The sequence below is a fragment of the Cebus imitator genome, unplaced genomic scaffold (assembly GCF_001604975.1).
Source record: "Cebus imitator isolate Cc_AM_T3 unplaced genomic scaffold, Cebus_imitator-1.0 Scaffold561, whole genome shotgun sequence".
Taxonomy (NCBI): Eukaryota; Metazoa; Chordata; class Mammalia; order Primates; family Cebidae; genus Cebus; species Cebus imitator.
In genome coordinates this window covers 632,890-650,085 of record NW_016107876.1, presented here as the reverse complement: position 1 = coordinate 650,085, position 17,196 = coordinate 632,890, and the positions used below count along the sequence as shown (strand labels likewise).

At 37.5% G+C, this 17,196-nt stretch overlaps 1 pseudogene; it reads left to right on the top strand.

The window, feature by feature from the left end:
- Positions 1–12,569: 12,569 nt before the first annotated feature.
- LOC108294075 lies at positions 12,570–16,274 on the top strand (annotated as a pseudogene).
- Positions 16,275–17,196: the final 922 nt, after the last annotated feature.

Genomic DNA, 17,196 nt, shown 5'->3' with positions numbered 1-17,196 from the left:
AAAAAAAAAAAAAAAAAGAAAGAAAAAGAAAAACAGCATGGAGATTCCTTAAAGAGCTGAAAGCAGAACTACAATTTGATCCAGCAAATCTCACTACTGGGTGATTACTCAAAGGAAAAGAAGTTACTATGTGAAAAAGAAATATGCACATGCATGTTTATAGCAAAACAATTCACAACTGCAAATATGTGAAACCAACTTAAGTTCACAACCAATGAGTGGATAAAGAAAAAACGATTATATAGACACCATAGACTACTACTCAGTTATAAAAATAAACAAAATAATGTCTTTCCAGTTACTCAGATAGAAGTGGAAGTTGTTATTCTAAGTAATGTAAGTCAGGAATGAAAAGCCAAATACTGTATGTGGTCACTTATAAGTGGGAGCTAAGTTTGAGGACACAAAGACATGCAGAGAGATATAATCAACTTTGGGAACTCAGGTGGGGATGCTAGGAGGAAGGTGAGGAGTAAAAGACTACATATTGGGTACATTGTACATTGCTTTCATGATTGGTGCACCATAATTTCAGAATTCATCCCTAAGGAACTCATTCATACTTTGGGAGGCTGAGGCAGGCGGATCACGAGGTCAGGAGATCAGAACCATCCTGGCCAACATGATGAAACCCCATCTCTACTAAAAATACAAAAAAAAAAAAAATAGCTGGGCGTGGTGGTGCATGCCTGTAGTCCCAGATACTGGAGAGGCTGAGGCAGGAGAATTGTTTGAACCCAGGAGCCAGAGATTGCAGTGAGCCAAGATTGCACCACTGCACTACAGCCTGGGCAACAGTGCGAGATTCCTTCTCAAAACAACAACAAAAAAATTCATTCATGTAACAAAAAACCACCTGTACCCCCAAAACCTATTGAACTAAAATAAATAAAAGCAATAAAAAGAATAGAATTTTAAAAAGAGAAAAAAATAGAGGAATGAACAAAAGCTTTAAGAAATATGATATTATGTAGAAATCAAATCTACCTCTAATTGGTGTCCCTGAAAGAGATCAAGAGAATGGAACAAACTTGGAAAACTTATTTCAAGATAACATCCCTGAGAACTTCCCCAATATTGCTAGAGAGGTCAACATTAAAATTCAGGAAATGCTGACAATTCCAGTAAGATATTTCCTTTTTTTTTTCTTTTCTTTTTTTTCTTCAATATTTCCAGCTGATTTTAATATTGAAGATATTTCCTAAGAAAATCATTCCCGAGATACATAATCATCAGATTCTCCAAGGTCAAATGAAAGAAAAAATGTTAAAGGCAACTAGAGAAAAATGTCAGGTCACTTACTAAGAGAACAGCATAAGGCAAGAAGTAGAACACCCTACACAAACTCTAAAAGCCAGAGAGATTAGTGGCCAATATTTAACATTCTTAAAGAAATTCCAATGAACAATTTCTAAGAAACTAAGCTTCATAATTGAGGAAGACATAAGATATTTTCCAGACAAGCAAATGCTGATGAAATCCATCACCACCAGACCTGCCTCATAAGAGCTCCTGTAGGAAGCATTAAATATTGAAAGGGAAGATCTTTACCAGCCATTTCAAAAACACACTTAAGTACACAAACCAGTGACACTATAAAGCAACCATAAAAATGTCTGCATAATAACCAGCTAACATCATGATGATAGGAACAAATCTACACATATTTTATGAACTTTGAATATAAATGAGTGAAATTCTCCAATTAAAAGGCACAGGATTACAAGCTGGTTAAAGAACCAAGACCTAATGGTATGTTGTATGAGTCTGTTTTCACACTGCTATAAATATCCAAGGCTGGTTAATTTATAACAAAATAAGCTTTAATTGACTCACAGTTCCACATGGCTGGGGAGGCCTTAGTAAACCTACAATCATGGCAGAAGGCAAAGAAGTCAACTTCTTTGCAAAGTGGCAGGAGAGAGAAGAAGAGAAGAACAAAGAGCAAAGGGGGAAGAGCCCCTCAGAAAACCATCAGATCTTGTGAGAATTCACTCACAATCATAAGAACAGCATGAGGGAAACCACCCCAGTGATCCAATCACCTCCAACCAGATCGCTCCCTTGATGAATGTAGATTATCCCTCCAAGATAGAACATATCTTAGGCCACAAAACAAGTCTTAATTATTCTTTTTTAATTTTAAATTATGTGTAGCATGATTTTCACTCACAAGAAAACTAGAAATCAATAAGAGAAGGAATACTAGAAAATTCACAAGTATGTGGAAATTAAACAATAGACTAAAATACCAATTGATAAAATTAGAAATTACAACAAAAATTTTAAAATAACTGAGATAAATTAAAATGAAAACACAACCACTAAAATGTATGAGATGTAGTAAAAGTAGCGGTAAATGCAAAATTTAATGCAATAATGGCTACATTCTAACGCAAGAAAGATCTCGATTCTGTAACAACTGTACACCTTAAGAAACTAGGGAAAGAAGAGCAAATGTTCAAATGTATTGGAAGAGATAAACAATAAAAATAGAGCAAAGATAAATAAACAATAGATGAACATTGGAGACCTATTTGAAGGCGGCCAGCTAGATGCAGCCAGGAAGTGCCACTCCCACAGAGACTAGGATTTCATCTAATGTGCATCATTTGAACAGATCTTCAGAAGGAATATGCTCAATGTGGATGGATTAAATATGCAGATGCCCAGTCTACATATAAAGAAATCTGGGAAGCCTGAATAGGGTTCCTGAATGCTAGGGCTCATTCCTGGCCCTGAACGGCACCTAAGAAAGGGTTGAATGAAGAGACTGAGGAAATTCCCACTCTTGCCATGGACATCTAGGATCCTAGCTTCAGAAGACCCCCCAATATCCACAGATATTTTAGCTGGCAGGGAGATCTCCTCAGAAATTAGACAGAGATAAACCTGCAGTAGGCACAGAGCCAGAGACCTTTGGGCATGCAACAGCTCTAGCAGAACCCAGCAATAAGTGCCGACCCCCCAGGGATGCTTGTCTCCCTCTGAGAGGCTCTGGCTCAAGCTAACTGCCAGGGAGAAAGAAGGGAATGCTTTTCCCTGGGACTGAGACACATCTGAGCTACAGGCCTACCAGGACCTTCCAGCACTTCTGCCTGGCCACTCCACAGGAGGATGTGCACAGTGCAGCCTCTGCTGCCCATTCTGGGTGCTTTCTCCGCCTGATTTTGTTCCAGCCATCTGGGAGTCCTTCAGATCCCCCAACATACCCAGAACTCATACCTGAGGGTTGGGGGGAAGAAACCATGAGCAGGTTTCTTTACCCAGGGCTGCAGCTGGTGGCTCAGGAGTGCCAAGACAGGAATCTGTGTCCAGCACTTGAGCAGAGTAGGTGCCCACACTCTCAGAAAAATGAGAGTGCTGATTTGCACAGGTTCATGGGCTGACCTGAGACTTTGGCATTCCTCCCTCCACATTGCTAGTCTGGTCAGAGTGTAGCCTATTTCTCTACTGAACCTCTCTGCAAGGGAGCCCCATGGCCCTGAAGACCTAACAACAGCAACAACAACAAAATTGTGGGTACAGTGCCAGTGATCAGAGGTGACTTCCCCAAGGCCTAAGAGCAGAACTAGTGAGGAGGTCACTTCTATTCACCTTACACCACGGAGTACAACTGCAAATGCAAGGATACACAAATGAGCTATGTGGCTGAGTAAGAGCCTATCTACTGCCAACTGTTCACAAGCACCATTTACTGAATCACTGTCCAAACTACAACACTAAAAATGTTTACTAATTCTCCCCTCTGTAAAACCAAAAGCAAAAATTTGACCACAAAGACCCTATACAAAACTTTAATGGTCTGGAAACTTCCAGAAATGAAGCCACTGACTATACTCTCATTTACACCAAAATTAAATTAAAGGAATGACAACATTCCCTGATGAGAAAAAATCAGCACAAGACCACGGGCAATTAAAAAGCCAATATGTCCTCTTACCTCCAAATGAGCCCGCACATTCTGCGGCAATGCTTCTTAACCAGTCTGAAATGTCTGAAACAACTGACATGAAATTCAAAATCTGTATGGCAAGGAAGCTCATCAAGATAGAGGAGAAAGTTGAAACTCAATCCAAGGACATCAAGTAATAGAGTAAAATTATTCAAGAGCTTAAAGACAAGATATCCATTCTAGGAAAGAACAAAACTGAACTTGAGCTGAAATTTTACAAGAATTTCACAGTAAACCTAGGTTTATTAAGAGCAGAACAAACCAAGTTGAGGAATGAATCTCAGAACTCAAAGACAAGTTATTTGAATCAATTCAGTCAGCCAAATAAATTTTTAAAAATTAAGAAAAATGATCAGAACTTCCAAAAACTACAGGCATATGTCCAAATCCACAACTTATCAACATTCCTGAGAGAGGAGGAGAAAGTATAAGGAATTTGGGAAATGTATTTGAAGATAAGGTCCATGAAGCTTTATTATCTCACTAAAGAGGCTGATAAATCCAAGAATTACAAAAAGCCCTATGCAGGATGACCCTTCCTATGACAATGCACAAGAGAAATTTTAAAGAAAGCTAGAGAGCAGGGGAAGTTCACTTACAGAGGGAACCCAGTAAACCCAGGCTAGCAATAAACTTCTTTGCAGAAATATTACGTTTGTAGTATTATGCTTGTAGAAAAAAATGAAGGCCTATTTTCAGTATTATTAAAAGGAAGAAATTCCAAGAAAGAATTTTATATCTCCACAAACTAAGCTTCATAGGTAAACGAGAAATAAAAGTCCTCTCAGACAGCAAATGCTGAGGGAATACATTTCAACTAGATTATTCTTACAAGAGATCCTTCAGGGAGTGCTAAACATAGAATAACAGGAATGACACCTGCTACCACAAAAGCACAGTTCTGCATATGTACAGCTCAAAGTACTGTGAAGCAACTATGCAATCAAATCTACATAACAGACAGCTAACCACATAATGAAAGAATTAAAATTATGGTTATTAATACTGATGTTTAATGTAAATGCGCTAAACAACCAACTTGAAAGAGACAGAGTGGCATACTGGATGAAAATAGAAGACCCAACCCTCTGTTGTACACAAGAGACACATTTTACAAGTAACAACACCCATGGGCTCAAAGTAAAAGGGTGAAGTAAGATCTACCATGCCAATGGAAAACAAAAAGAAGAGGAGTCATTATTTTTATGTCAGATAAAACAGATTTAAAATTAATAAAAATGAAAAAGGACAATGAGGGGCATTACGTAACAGAAAAGGGTACAATCAAACAAGAAGCCTTAACTACCTTAAATATATACACATCTAACATTGGAGAACCCAGATTCATAAAACAATTTCTTATGGGCTTATAAAATGCTTAGACAATAATACAATAATAATACTAGACTCCAACACCCCACTGACAGCATTAGACAGATTACTGAGGTAGATATTTAATAAAGAAATTCTGGACTTAACCTTGACACTTGATCTAATAAAAATGTTACCAGTTGAAGGTATCTGACTTACCGATAGCAAATTAGTATAGGTCTACAGCAACCTCACTTCTTGTCTCCTCAGAAGAAATAATTTGACTGAAGAGCATAAGGAAGAAAAAGAGAACAAGGCCAGTTTCAGAGCAGGAGTAGAAGTTTATTAAAAAGCTTTAGCACAGGAAAGCAAGAAAAGTGCACTTGGAAGAGATCCAAGTGGGCAACTTCAAGAAACAGTGCAGTGTTTACCCTTGATCATAGGACTTTATATGCTGGCCCCTTTCAAATGATTCTTCCCTTAGGGTGGGTTACCCACATGCACAATGCCCATCTTACACTTGGGATGTGGGCACGTGCAGTACACATGCCCATCTGAGGCTTTTCTTTGCTTTTCTGGTGGAGTGGTGGAGTGTTCCCAGAAAGCCATACTCCATCATTTTGTCTCTTAATGCACATGCTCAGGCTCACTCATTTAACACATGAGATTATTAGAAGCCCCTCTTTACTTCTTCCTGGCAGCTGCATTCAATTAACACTTTAATGTTAACAGCTATGGACAATTAGGAGATTGTCTCTCCCTGAGGCTTGCTGTCAATTATCATTTTTAGAGAGGAAACGGGATAATTTTTAAACTGTCACCTGATTACTCAACATTGCTGGTGAGTGAGGGGTAAGGGAAACCTTCTCCTGCCACTCTCATGCCTGTCTATCTGTAACAAACATATATAGTACACTCCACCAAACAACCTTAGAATATGAATTTTTCTCATACGCTCATGGAAAATATTCTAAAATCAACTACATGCTTGTTTATAAAACAGGTCTTAGTGTATTCAAGCACAATCTCAAACAGCAGTGCAATAAAAGTGGAAATAATATAGAAGAGATCTCTCAAAACTACAAGAATCCATGGAAATGAAACAACTTATTCTTGAATAAAACCTAGGTGAATAATGAAATTAAGGCAGAAATCAAAATATTTCTTAAAATTATTGAAAGTAGAGAAACAACTAACCAAAATCTATGGGATACACCGAAAGCAGTGGTAAGAGGAAATTTTGTAGTCCTAAATGCCTTCATCAATAAGATAAAAAGATCCCAAATTAACTGTCTTTGAACCTAATGAAACTGGAAAAAACAAACCCAAAATATAAGCCAACATAACAAAATAAAAACTAAAATTAGAGAAGAAATTAATGAAATGAAGATGCAAAAATCCACATAAAAGATCAACAAAACCAATAGTTGCTTATTTGAAAAATAAATGAATAAAATTGACTGACTGATAGCTAAACAAAGAAGGAGAACATCCAAATAAACACAGTCAGAAAGGACAAATATGATATTACAACTGATCTCCCAGAAATACAAAAATCCTCAGATGCTACCATCAACCACGCTATGCACACAGATTAGAAAATCTGGAGGAAATAAATAAATTCTTGGAAGCATACAATCTCACAAGGCTGAATCAGAAAGACATTTAAATCCTCAATAGATAATTATTAAAATTTGAAATGGAATCAGTAATGAAGAAACTAGCAACCAAAAAAATCCTGGACCAGATGAATTCACAGCCAGATTTTACCAGATATTTAAAGAAAAATTGAGCTGGGTGTGTTGGCTTACACCTATAATACCAGCACTTTGAAAGGCCAAGGCAGGTGGATTGCTTGAGGTCAGGAGTTTGAGACCAGCCTGGCCAACATGGTGAAATCATGTCTCTACTAAAAATACAAAAAAAAAAAAAAATTAGCTCGGCATGGTGGCACATGCCTGTACGCCTAGCTACTCAGGAGGTTGAGGCAGGAGAATTGCTTGATCATGGGAGTCTGAGGTTGCAGTGAGCTGAGATTGTGCCATTGCACTACAGCCTGGGAGACAGAGAGAGACTCCATCCCCACCCCCATCCCCCCCAAAATAATGATAACAATCTTACTAAAATAATTCCAAAAAAAAAAGTAGGGAGGAGGATCACCTTCCTAATTCATTTTAGCAAGCAAGTAAGTATAAGGCTAATACCAACATGTGGCAGAGAAACAACAACAATAGCAAAAACTTAAGGTCAATACCACTCATGAACATAAACACAAAAGTCTTCAACAGAATATTAGAAAACCAAATTCAACATACACAAATAAAGTGACTAATGACATAAAGAGAATTAAATTTAAAAAACAGGTGATCATCTCAATAGATGTAGAAAATGTTTTTGATAAAATTTGACATCTCCTTCATGATAAAATCCCTCAACAGACTAGGCATTGAAGGAATATACCTCGAAATAGTATGAGCCATTAAAAAGAAATCCACAGTCAACATCATACTGAATGGGCAAAAGCTCAAACCATTCCCCTAGAGAAATGGAACAAGACAAGAATGCCTAATCTCACCACTCATTTAACCTAGTACTGGAAGTCCTAGTCAGGACAATCGGGCAAGATAAATAAGCAAAATACATTAAAATAGAAATAGAAGCAGTCAAACTACCTTTCTTTATAGTTAATATAATTCAATACAAGGAAAATTCTAAAAACTCTACCAAGGGAGAACTGATAAACAACTTTAGTGAAGTTTCAGGATAGAATATCAATGTACAAAAATCAGTAGCATTTTTATATACAAAAAAAAAAATGTTCAGGCTGAGAGTTACATCAGAAAGCCAATCCCATTTACAATAGCAAAAAGGGAAATGTAATACTTAGGAATACAGCTAATCAAGGAGGTAAAAGACCTGTACATGTAGAATGACAAAACACTGCTAAAATAAACCATATAATGCAAATAAATGAAAAAACATTTGTTGCTTATAATTGGAAAAATCAGTATTTTACAAATGACCATACTGCGCAAATCAATTTAAAGATTCAATGATATTCCTATTAATATACCAATATTATTCTTCACATAATTAGAAAAGGGTATTCTAAAATTTATATGTAACCAAAAAAGAGCATGAATAGACAAAATTATTATAAGCTAAATTACAAAACTGGAGGCATTGGACTATCTGATTTCAAATAATACTGTAAAGTCCCAGTAAACAAAACAACTTGGTACTAGCAACATAAAACAGATATATAGACCAATGAAACTGAATAGAAAACTGAAAAATAAAGCCATAAACCTAACACCATCTAATAGTCAACAAAATTAACCAAAACAAGCAATGCGGAAAAAACTTTCTATTCAATAAATTGTGCTTGGATAACTAGATAGCCATATGCTGAATATTGAGCCTGAACTCTTACTTTTTCCCAGATACACAAATTAACTGAAAATGGATTAATGACTTAAATATAAGACTGAAAACTATAGAAATTCAAGAAGAAAACCTAGGAAATATTATTCTGGACATGAGACCTGGCAAAGATTTGATGATGAAGATGCCAAAAGTAATTATTTAAAAAAATGACATGTATGACCTACTTAAACTAAAGAGGATCTGCACAGCAAAAGAAATTATCAACAGAGTAAAAAGACAACATACAGAATGGGAGAAGATATTCACAAGCTATGCATTTGACAAAAGCTTACTATCCAGAACCTATAGAGAACACAAATCAACAAGCTAAAAACAAATAACCCCACTAAAAATTGGGCAAAGTACACAAACAGATACTTCTCAAAAGGAGACATACATGGGGCCAACAAACATATAACCAATGATCTTTATTTCTAATCATCAGAGAAATGTAAATTAAAAGTATAATGAGATGCCATCTTACATCAGTCACAATGGGTATTATTAAAAAGTCAAAAATAACAGATGCAGATGAGGTTGTGGAGAAAATGGAACACTTATACACTGTTGGTGGAAAGCAGTTTAGAGATTTTTCAAAGAACTTAGAACTACCATTTGACCTAGTGATGTCATTACTGGGTGCACACGCAAAGAAATATAAGTCATTCTACTGTAAGGACACAGGCACACATATGTTAATCACAGTACTATTCACAATAGCAAAGACGTGGAATCAACCCAGATGTCCAACAGTGGGCGGAATAAAGAAAATATGGTATGTTGGAATATTACACAGCCATAAAATAAAACAAAACTATGTCTTTTGAAGCAACATGGATGCAGTAGTAGGTCATTATCTTAAGCAATTTTACACAGGAGAAATATCACGTATTAACTTATAAGTGGTAAGTGGGAGCTAAACATTGAGTACAGATAGACCAGACAGACACAAGGAAGGAAACAACATATACCAGGGTCTACTTAAAGGTGAAGTGTAGGAGGAGGGGCAGAATTGTAGAACTATCACTTATTATGCTTATTACCTTGGTAAAAAAAATATTCTGTATGCTAAACTTCCATGACATGCAATTTACCCATATAACAAAACTGCACATGTACCCTGTGAACCTAAAATTAAAATTGGAGACAAAAATAAAAGAAATTAAATTGGGAGCTGATAGTGTTTGGCTCTTTGTCCCACCCAAATCTCAGCTTAAATTGTAATAATCCCTACTTGTCATGGAAAGAACCTGGTGGAAAGTAATTGAATCGTGGGGGAGGGTTTTTCTCATGCTGTTCTCATGCTAGTGATTAGAGAGACAGAATAATGACAGGGTCACTGCTCCTGATTTTAGAGGAATAGAAAAATGACAAGAGAATACTATGCATAATTTCATTCCAAAAAAAATAAACAATGGAAATATTTTCTAGAAACATGGACTCTATCAATAATGACTCATGAAGAAATAAGAAAATATCTGAATACACCTGAGAAAAGTAAAGCAATTAATCAAAACCTCTCAACAAAAATAACAACAAAAAACTAAGGCACAAACAATTTCACTGGAAAATCAATCAAACGTTTAAATAATTAAAACTAATATTTCTCAAAGAAATCTAAGGGGAGGGAACACTTACAGCCTCATTTTATGAGGCCATTATTACCCCGAAAACAAACCAGACAACATCACAAAGAAAAAATTACTACAGGCCAGTATTCATTGTTAATGTTAATACAAAAACACTTCAACAAAATATTAGCAAACTGAGGTTCTCTGTTAAAAGAAAACATAGTGAAAATATTTTTGACAGATTTGTAATCATGTATTGGATATGACAAAGGTAGCAAGAGAAACTAGATAAACTTGATTTCATCCAAATCAAAAACTTATTTCTATCAAAAAGCATTATTCTTTAGTTGTGAAAAGGCAATCTATAGAATGCGAGGAAGTATTTGCAAATGATATATTTTAGAAGACATTAATATCCAAAATATTTAAAGAACTCCTGCAGCACAACAAAAAAAAGAAATGAATAAAGCAACTCAGTTCAAAAACTGATAAAAACTCTAAGTAGTCATTTTTAAAGAAGGTATACAAATGGCCCATAGGCACATGGAAATATTTTTACTATCAGTAGCCACAGCAGGGCTGCAAATAAAAACAATAAAAGATCACTTAGGAAGGTGAAAATTAACTAGTGTTGGCAATAATTTGGAGAAGTTGAAATACTTCAGATTTCTGCTAGGATGTAAAATATTATAGAAACTGTGTAAAATTATTAATTTCTGAAAGTGATAAACACATAAGTACTATATGATGTTTAAATTACACACCTTAAGTATATAACACTCAAAATAATGGAAAGCAGTAACTAAAACAGATATATACAGGGTAATGTTTGTAGCAGTTTGTTTTACAATAGCCGAAAGGAGGAAACAACCTATATTTCTATGAAAAGATGAATTGATAAAACATTCATGGTATATACACACAATGGTGTACATATACAATAGATATATACATACAATGAAATATTATTCTGCCTTGAAAATAATGATATTCTAAAACATGGTTCAACATTGCTTAACCTTGGAAACATTATGCTTAGTCAAATAAGCCAGAGACAAAATGACAAATATTACATAATTTCACATATACAATATACCTATAATAAGCAAATTTATATGGCCGGAAAGTAGATTAGCAGTTAGTCTAGGATATGACAAGGGAGAATGGAAAGTCATTGTTTAATGGTTACACAACCTTTGATTAGGATGGAGAAAAAGTTCTGAAAATGCATAGTAGCCCACAAGTGAAAATGACACAAATTTTCATGAGTTGATTATTGAAAAAAACAAAATGTGGTATATGTATAAAATATGTCACCCTGATTTTCAGTTAAACCCTTTGGGTATGCCGTTCACATTTTCTTTAGACGTTGATTGTTAGAGTAGGTTAAGAGTTTTGCACAATAGTCTCTTATAATTTAAACAACTGGTTTTATTTCTGATTAAATCACATTTTTTACCCCTATAACTTATGTTGTATCTATTATCATTTAATATTAGGATCATTAATTAGTTACTCAATTCCTTTGATATATATAGGCTTATTCAGATTATGTATTTTTTTGGTGTGAGACATGGCAGATTGTGTCTTTCAAGGACTTTGTCCATTTCGTGAAGATTATCAACTTTGTATGCATAGAGCTGTTTAAAATATTCCTTCTGAAAATAAGTTGTTTCCTTTCTTTCTCCTTCCTTCTTTCTTTCTTTTCTTTTCTTTGTTTCTTTCTTTCCTTTCTTTCTCCTTCCCTCCCTCCCTCCCTCCCTCCTTCCTTCCTTCCTTCCTTCCTTCCTTCCTTCCTTCCTTCCTTCCTTCCTTCTTTCTTTCTTTCTTTCTCTTTCTTTCTGACACAGTCTCACTTCACCACCCAGGCAGGAGTGCAGCGGTGCAATCTCGGCTCATTGTAACCTCCTCTTCCCGGGTGCAAGGGATTCTTGTGCCTCAGCCACCCAAGTAGCTGGGATTACTGGTGCATGCCACCACACCTGGCTCATTTTTCTTGTGTTTTTAGTAAAGACAAGGTTTCACCATGTGAGCTAGGCTGGTCTTGAACTTCTGACCTCAAGAGATCCTCCTACCTCAGTCTTCTAATGTACTGGGATTACAGGTGTGAGCTGCTACTCCTTTAGAATATATATTGTTCTACCAAAAAGACACATGCACTCATATATTCATTGCAGCACTATTCACAATAGCAAAAACATAACCTAGAAGCCCATCAACAGTGGACTGTGTAAAGAAACTGTAGTAAGGGGACATCTGGGGTGAACCAGGAAAGGACATTTATTTTGAGGCAGTCCTGAGATAGGATCATGAAGGAAGAGGTGAAGGAAATTCCTGTAAGAGTGGCATTGAGTTGTTGCCTTCTGATCCCCAAAGAGATTAGCGAGGGCTGCCAGATGTGCCTTTTCTTTGTCCCCAGAGAGTCTCAGGTGGTGGTTGATACTGATAAATTCTTCAACTATGATTTTGTGTTTGATACCTGTAATGAACAGGAAAAAGTCTTCAATACAACAGTAGCATCACTCATATAAGGTGTATTTAAAAGATACAATGCAATGGTCCTGGCCTATGGGCAGACTTGCTCTGGAAAAAAAAATCTATTCAACAGGAGGTGCATACACTGCAGAGCAAGAAAATGAACCAACAGTAGGGGTTATTCTTAGGGTAATACAATTGCTCTTCAAATAGATTGATAAAAAGAGTGAATTTACTCTGAAAATGTCTTACTTAGAGATTTACAGTGAAAAATTTTGAATATTCGATGCCCATCTCATGAGAAAGCTCAAATAAATATATGGGAAGATCCTAAGGAAGACATAAAGATTGTGGGACTCACTGAGAAGACAGTTTTAGTTGCCTTGGATACTGTTTCCTATTTGGAGCAGGGCAACAACTCTAGGAATATGGCCTCCACAGCTGTGAACTCCCAATCATCCCATTCTCATGCCATCTTTACAATCTTCGTAGAGCAAAGAAAGAAAAGTGACAAAAATAGCAACTTTCACTCTAAACTGCATCTTGTAGACCTCACTGGATCAGAAAGAGAGAAGAAAACCAAGGCTGAAGGGGGTCATCTAAAAACGGGTCATAATATTAGCTGAGGCCTCCTATACTTGGAAAATGTAATCAGTGCTCTTGTAGACGACAAAAAAGGTGACTTTGTGTCCTACAGAGATTCCAAGTTTACTCAGCTGTTTCAACACTCACTAGGAAATAATAGCCATACTCTTATAATAGCCTGTGTGAGTCCTGTTGACTCCAATCTAGAGGAAACCTTAAATACCCTTTGCTATACTGACAGAGCAAAAAAGAAAAAAAAAAAGAAGAAGAAACCTATTGTTAATATTGATCCCCAGATAGCTGAACTTAACCATATAAAGCAACAGGTACAACAGCTACAAGTCTTGTTGCTACAAGCCCATGGAGTTACCCTGCCTGGATCTATAAATGTGGAACCATCATAGAATCTACAATCATGATGGAGAAGAGTCAGTCCCCAGTAGAGGAGAATGAGAAACCAAGTTGTGGTCTGAGCAAGGCAGCTGGCCAGACAGCTCAGATATTGGAGAGGATCATTTTGACAGAGCAAGCAAATGAAAAAAATGAACTCCAAGCTAGAAGAGCTCAGGTAGCAGGCAGACTGCAAACTGGATCCCCAAAAGCTAGTGAAGGCTTTATAAGATCAGGAACTGAAAGAAAATGTATAGATAATTTGTAACCTGCAGCAGTTGATTACCCAGTTACTGGATAAAACTGTAGCTTACATGGCTGCAGTCATTGATAATGTGGTGGAACAAGAAGCTCAGGAGGAAACCAGTTCAGAGATGAGCAGGTCTTCTGACACTTTTACCAATCAGCATGCTCTCCATCAAGCTCAGATGTCTAAGGAGCTGATTGAGTTGAATACAGCCATTGCACTGAAAGAGGCCCTGGATAGGAAGATGACTCAGAATGACAGCCAACAACAGCCCATTCAGTTCCAACACCAGCATACATTAAAAATCTAGAATTGGAAGTCATCTATCTGCAAAAGGAAAAGAAAGAACTGGTTCTTGAACTTCAGTCAGCAAAGAAGGGTGTCAACCAAGCCAAGGTGAGTGCCATTGCAAATGTCTTCAGGAGCTGGAGGGTCTAATAGCTGATCTGAAGAAAAAACTGAATGAGTAGTCCAAATTTCTGAAACTAAAGGAATCCACAGAACATACTGTCTCCAAGCTGAATCAGGATATATGGATGATGAAAAACCAGCAGGTACAGTTAATGTGTCAAATGAAAGTGGATGGTGATAAGTTTAGACAGTGGAAGCAGAAAAAAGACAAGTAATACAGTTAAAACACACACACAAACACACACACAAGACTGTAAGAGGCAAAATGAGCTGCTCAAACTTAAAGAAACTTCCAGAAACAATCCAATGTGCTCAGATGTAAAATGGAAGAGGTAGCAGCTGCCAACAAGTGTCTCAGAAATGCTCTCCAGAAACTACAGGAAGTCACAGATAAGCAGAAAGAGACTCAGAGCCGTGGAATGGAAGGCACTGCAGCTTGAGTGGAGAAATGGCTTGGAAAGAAAATTGAGGTTATGGTCAGTATTAAGGAAGACAAATGCCACCTGAATTGCCTCCTTGAAGATGGAAAGATCCTGGCTCAACTCAAAGAAAAAAGGAATCTGGGGAGAATCCACCTCCTAAACTCTGGATTCATACATTCTCCCTTACTGAAGTGTGTGGTCAATTTCGGAGTCAGAAGATTATATTACAAAGCATATTGAAAGCCTAGAGGCTGAAATGAAACTCAGGAGTGCTCAGACTGCTGACCTACAGCAGAAGCTGCTGAATACAGAAAGTGAAAACTAGCCAAAACAACGCTGGGAGAATATTGCCACGATTCTGGAAGCAAAATGTGCCCTGAAATATTTTACTGAAGAGCTGGTCTCCTCCAAAATACAGATCAGCAAACTTGAAAGCAGCCTGAAACAGAGAAAAGCCAGCTATGCTGACATGCAGAAGATGCTGTTTAAGGAACAAAATCATTTTGCTGAGGCAGAGACAGAGTTACAAGCTGAGCTGGTCAAAATAGCACAAAGAGAAGGTACTGTACCTTCTTGGCCAGCTGCACCAAAGCCAAATGGCAGAGAAGCAGTTTGAGGAATCTGTCAGTGAAAAGTAACAGCAGCTGCTGAGGACACTGAAGTGTCAGGATGAAGAACTTGAGAAGATGTGAGAACTGTGTGAGCAAAATCAGCAGCTTCTCCAAGAGAATAAAATCATCAAGCAGGAACTGACCCTCCCCCAGGTAGCCAGCCGACAGAAATATCTTTCTAAGGATACTCTTCTATCTTCAGACTCTTCTTTTGAATATGCCCCACCTAAGCCAAAACCTTCTCATGTTAAAGTTCCTGGAGCAAAGCATGGACATCAAGGATCTAAAATATTGTTTAGAGCATTCTGTGAATGAGCATGAGGATGGTGATAGCAATGGTGATGGCGATGAGGGAGATGATGAGGAATGGAAGACAACAAAATTAGTTAAGATGTCCAGGAAGAACATCCAAACATCCAAGGGTGTTCCTGCAAGGGCTGGTGTGGGAACAAGCAGTGTCGATGCAGGAAGCAAAATTCAGACTGTGGTGTGGACTGTAGCTGTGACCCCACAAAGGGTTGGAACCACCAGCGAGGCAAGAATATCTTGGGCACTGTTGAATGGACTCAGGATTCTGAAGGCTCCTTCAAACTGGAGGATCCTACCAAGGTGACCCCAGAATTGAGCTTCTTTAACCCCGTCTGTGTCACTCCCAATAGCAAGATCCTGAAAGATATGTGTGAGGTGGAACAGGTGCTGTCAAGGAAGACTGCTCCAGCTTCCTCACTCTCTCTTGACCTCCCAGAGTTGAAACATGTAGCAACAGAATATCAAGAACATAAGGCTCTAGGAAAGAAAAAAAAATAAGCTCTGGCCAGGAACAGCAGCTTCTTCTCTGGCTGCTTCCCTATTGAACAAGAGGCCTACTGAAGTTGGAGGCATCATCTCCACCCCGGGTCTGGCTTGGGAAATGCTTTCAGGTTGCAGCCAGAAGGGGTTTTTTAAATGACTTTCCTGGATTTCACGTTTCTTACTGTTGAAAAAAAAAAAAAAAAAGATCATTACTGACAAGAAGGTAACATTTATTGGATGTTGGCCGTCAGCCTCCAGGTCCAGACTACTACTGTCTGTTCTCCAGAAAGGCGTTAAGCCACCTAATGAAGAGAGAACCAACTGACGTTCCTAATTACTCATCAGGAACCAGTCATCAAGTTGTTTCTTATTTGTAAGCAGTTCAGGCTATCTCCTGAAGGGATGCGGCCGAGGGTTTCCTATCTTTTGGTTGTCTCTGCTTAACTGCTTAACAGAGGAGCCTGGCCTAAAATGGAGGCCTGGCTCGGAACTTTCACTCCAACTCGGTAATGGGGTTGTAATCTTTCCTTTCCTGACCTTCTCTAAATTTAAGTGCTTCAATAGTACTATCAACTGTCTGCCATGTTTTTGAAGTAAACGAATTGTTATTATTATTCTTTATTATAATTTAAGTTCTGGGATACATGTGCAGAATGTGGAGGTTTGTTACATAGGTACATAGGTGCCATGGAGGTTTGCTGCACTCATCAATCAGTCATCTACGTTAAGCATTTCTCCTAATGCTATATTTCCCCTAGCCCCCAACCCCTGACAGGCCCTGGTGTGTGATGTTTCCCTCCCTTTGCCCATGCATCCTCATTGTTCAACTCTCACTTATGAGTGAGAACATGTGGTGTTTGGTTTTCTGTTCCTATGTTAGTTTGCTGAGAATGATGGTTTCCAGCTTCATCCATGTCCCTGCAAAGGACATGAACTCATCCTTTTTTATGGCTGCATAGTATTCCATGGTGTATATGGGCCACATTTTCTTTATCCAGTC